Below are 5,045 nucleotides of genomic sequence, written 5' to 3'. Positions count from 1 at the left end.
CACAAACTGGGGAAGAAATATCTGAGATATGCTTTTATTCTGCTAATATGTCATAAACATGAATTTCCTGGCTGTGATGTGTGGTTTTCCTGCCTTCCACAAGGCGGCAGTGTTGTACATGAAAAGTTTGTACTAAAATATGTCACCAACTTAACCAGCGTATGCATAGACATTCATCTTTTTTTGATCTCCAGAACCACAGCGCTGCTCTAAGTCATTCTTGATGCTCAAAACCCGGAAGAAGTAAATCAAAGCAGGCCAGGCTGGTGTGGGGGGAATATGGTAACCCTGTCATCACTAGTAGGAGACATTTGTGTGGTCAGCATGAAAGATGCAGTAGGGAATCTGTAACCACCCAGACCAGTGGGAGATGGAGACATGACTAACACTACTGAGAACGTGTGGGAAAAGCAACCATTATCCCACAAATTACGTCTTGAATGGAGCGTAACTGAGGCCTTCTGCCACCTGCAAATGCATGCGTAGTCCATGCAAGTGTGACAGACGATGGTGCTGCAAAATTAAAGGGGCACGCCACAGATTTCCACATGGAGTTTTACTCAAAAGGAGTACTACACAGCCTGTGAAAACAGTAGTGTAATGCCTTCCAAGGTTTAGAATAATCCAATAACTGAAAGCCTGCATTATGTACTAGAGGTGTGGAATTTGAGGGAAGTAGGCATTAATAAAGAAGGCATTGAGGTGCTAGGGATGTCAGTTTCACTTAATTTTGTTTTTGATAGTGCGACACCCATAATTTGGTAAATAACTGGTTCATTTTCAAAATGACGTGAAGAAGTCCTTCCTTTTAATGAGGTCCTCCAATGACCCACTGAGTTTTAGCATCACATTTCAAAGTGCTAAGTGTCCATTTGGAGGAGGTGTAATGTTTTGTGTCGTACATGCTGTCAGACAGCTGCCTAGCTGTGTTCAGTGTTGTCAACTTGCCGTCTTTCTTGCTAGAATTAGCTACTTTTCAGACCCTCTCAACAACTTTATTTCTTAAAAGCAACAAAGAATAAATTTAGTGTCTTATTAAGACTATCAGAGAAAGATATATTTATATATATCAACGTTATATTGTAATTCTTTCCCATGCATGCTGCTCAGAGTAATCTCAGTTGCTGGCTCTTCTGCTTGCACTGCGCACAACCCGGCCCGGGTAGGAGCTTGCTAATGGTAATCGCTTATTCAAGATTACCACTACCTCTGTCCTGCCACTGGAATGGCATTGCAATGGAAACATGGTGTACATCTTTTTGGTAGCCCTAGCGTGTAAGCCCCTTCACCTTGAGCGGCAGTTAGCAGTGTTAGCTGTGCTAACACTGCTAACACTGCTAACTGTGCTAATATAGTGTAGCAACCCTGTAGTTGATTTGTTGAAGATTGTGTTCAGTGTTATCCTGTTCAAGTAATGGTAATGCATTAGTTCTGCGATTTCCAACAGTCAGTGAATGTAGCATGTTATTCTGCAGTGACATTGGCAGTATTGCTAGGAGATCCTGTGATTTGTTGTGGTCTGTAGTATCGCAAGAGTTCAAGCTTGGAGATGTGCACTTGTGCTGTTGTATCGGGTGGTCACATAAACACAAAAAGGGGTTTTATGCCTCAAAACTGAACCCCTTACTCGCTGAGGCGACCTGGGAAATTTGAAGGGTGGGCACAATGTTTAAACAGAGACACAGTTGGATCAGGACGGTAGCAGTAATTGCCAAATGAACGATGCTTCAAGCTCTCACCAGAGCAAGGTGGTGCGCAGTACAGTAAACTGAAGAGTAGGGCTGCAACCTTTAAGTCAGAGATTAGAATCATCAGTCAGAGACCCCTCAGTCGACTGAGATTGCTTCAATTCAAGCAGTTGATTTTTATCTTTTTCCATCCATCCATCCATTTTCTTCCGCTTATCTGGGGTCGGGTCGCGGGGGTAGCAGCCTAAGAAGGGAAGCACAGACTTCCCTCTCCCCGGCCACTTCGTCCAGCTCTTCCCGAGGGACCCCGAGGCGTTCCCAGGCCAGCTGTGAGACATAGTCTCTCCAGCGTGTCCTGGGTCTTCCCCGTGGCCTCCTACTGGTGGGACGTGCCACCGGTACGTCCCACCGGTTTTATCTTTTTATTTTTTTTATTTTTTTGGCTAGTCAGTGTTTTCTGCAGTGTACTTTCAGGGATGTTTTGGATCAGAATTTGCTGCAGAGTGAGTGCTCTTGACATTTACGCTACTCTTTGGTTCAGCTGCAGACATGCAGACAGCAGCACAGAGGAGACACTTGATAGAAGGGAGAGAGACTGCCCTTCTACTTGTAAGTGGTGAGATTACATTTCATAGCAAGTTATTACGCTGCAGTCTCTGGCTTTTGTTTGATGTCTATTGTCTGCAAAAATTGTTGTTGCACATTTGTGATCCATCACGCTGAAAGTCCTTCTGGGCCATGTTCAAACTTAAAATCTTTGAATGGAAAACAAAAAGCATCAAATATTTGCATTAAACTGCCAAATCCGATTCGACTGACATAATTATGAGTTGGGTGCAGCCCTACTGAACAGTAACAAAGTTAAGCTATAAACTAACCTGTCAAATATATTCTCGGCAGGTAAACGAGTAACGGTTAACTGTTGAAATCCCTAGGTGGTCTTACAATATGCTACCGACTTGCATTATGGCATGTCTTTGAAACTCAATTCATACTAAGCACTAAAATCTGGATGGCCTCTGCTGCTTTGATTTTAATTTTTTTTATTCCGTTATTCTGTTACTATGTAAAAGTGAAACATTAAATTGATGTAGTACCCCGTAAAAATTGCATGCATGGCCTTTACAAAGGGCGGAAATTATATCTGCCACAGATTTTCAACCATTACCAGATTGAAGAGGGTGCTAGACTGCTTACACTAAATTTAAGCACAGTTTCATACATTTTTACCTCCCAGTCAAATTTAAGCACACCTTTATTATGGCAAAGATGGCCTTTAATGCTAGATTTAATAAGATCTATGCACAGCTCTCTGCCCTCTCATGACCTGCACAGCATGTCCTCTATCCAGTATGTGCCTGCATGCTCAAAGTAAAAGCATTATGACAGTCTGGAGAGACGGCAGTGGGGGTGAGCATGAGGTGCTGTCGTTTGAAAAGGCACTTGTTTATTGTTGGAGAGCATGTATTTATTTCATGCCTCCACAGATTGTGGGTAAGGGCAGAGCCGGCTCGGTCTGCGTAATTAGAGAGGTGGAGAGAAAGAGAGAGAGCGTTCTGCCACAGAGAGCTGCTTCGCTCAGATACTCGTACCCTGTGAGCCCTCCGAGAGCCCTGTAATGCACTCTCACTCACACACACACACACACACACACACCCACTGAGCTGCTAAGTATTGGCACACAGGCAGTGACACCTGTCTGGTCTAGTTTAATTAGTCTGATATGCAACAGTGCAGTACAACTTATAATGGAAGAATGTTTAACACAGCAATAGTTATATTTTTAACCTTAGCACCCTCCTTCGACTTTCTTTTTTTTTCTTTTTTTCTTTTACATCTCTCCTTCCTCTGCCTGTCGGCCTTGGAGATCCCTCTGATTTGGCCCCGCTAATAGGGGGTCTGCTCTTCCTGTTCTAGGTTTACCAGCCAGGGAGGGACCACCATCCTGCCACCCAGTCACACCATCACTCGCACACACAAACATCTCAATTACAGCTTCAAAGTTAACACGTGTGTGCGCACAAATACACACGCACATCTAACGTATGATTTTTTTCTCACCCGTTGTTGCTCTGTATACGAGGAAGTGTTTTTACAGTCTTGGTTGATGTTTCGGCTCCTGCTTACCCTGTCATGATTGTAATTCTTCATGTCTATGAATAAACATTGTTGCCTCAAAAAAGGTGCCCACTGAGGTTTACTTAAAAAACTGGAATACAGTTCATCAACACAACACGCCAAGGCCAAAAATTTCCATGTAGCTAAATTCGTCCCAAATCTTCCCAAAATGACTCAAAAATAAATAAACAAGTTTAAAACATGCAGAAAGGCCTTAGCAGGGATCCAGACAAGGACTGAAGTAACCCCAGCTAGAAAGCCATAAAAAGGACTTTTCCTCGTTTTTATAATCTAGATCTACAGCAATGACTCAAATCCTTATGCTCTCTATGCCATGATGATAGGTTAGACTATAGTAACATACTCCTGGGCAGGGGTGGTATGGCATATTCTCATCAGTCACGTGCACCACGGCTACGGTGAGGCTGGGCCTATTTTAGAGCCCGTGGTTTGCGGCCATCTCAACAAGGAAATATCTACCCTGTGGTATAGGGAGCTTCTTTGAGACACTTGAAGCTTGATGTTTGAAACTATTCTGGAACCAGAGTCCTTCCTGTGGGTTACATTTACACACGTTCACCCCGAGGGTTTTGTAACACTCTGTGCATGCAATTGTGTAAAAGCATCTTCAGCCTATCACAGGAGGTCAGCGTAAAGCGTTTACATTCACACACGTTCACGCGAGGGTTTTGTAACACTCTGCGCATGTAGTTGTGTAAAAGCATCTTCAGCCTATCACAGGAGGTCGGCGAAAAGAGGTCCAATCAGAGAAAATAGTATGATTTTACTATGAAAATGAGTTATATGAACTCAATTTTCTGCTAAGATATAAAACATTTCATTCTGAAATTGACTTGTAGTTGCTGGAAGATTATTTCTGAAACATTTACTGTCATTTTTTTTTTTTAAATCTATGATTAAACTCTGAGCTTATTCATCAGTGCTTAAAAGTATTCTGCTATTATTACATAAATGTCAGCAAAGAAACAGAATAAGTTAAAACAACAAATCTTCCATCAGCGGAGGAAAACAACTACTTTGATATTTTTAGATTTTATTTGCAGACATTTAAGTTGCAATCTAATAAATGAGCTTTACATTTTAGCATTTGAATTACTTCTACATCGGATTAAGATACCTAGAGGAAAAGAGAGCGCAGGAGGAGGGAGGTAGGGAGGCAGGGAGGGATATAGAGAGAAGGAGGGCAGAAGGGAGGTTTGACTGAGGAGTAGCATTTAG

This window comes from Plectropomus leopardus, chromosome 15 (assembly GCF_008729295.1).
Source record: "Plectropomus leopardus isolate mb chromosome 15, YSFRI_Pleo_2.0, whole genome shotgun sequence".
Taxonomy (NCBI): domain Eukaryota; kingdom Metazoa; phylum Chordata; class Actinopteri; order Perciformes; family Serranidae; genus Plectropomus; species Plectropomus leopardus.
This window is presented reverse-complemented; position numbering follows the sequence as displayed.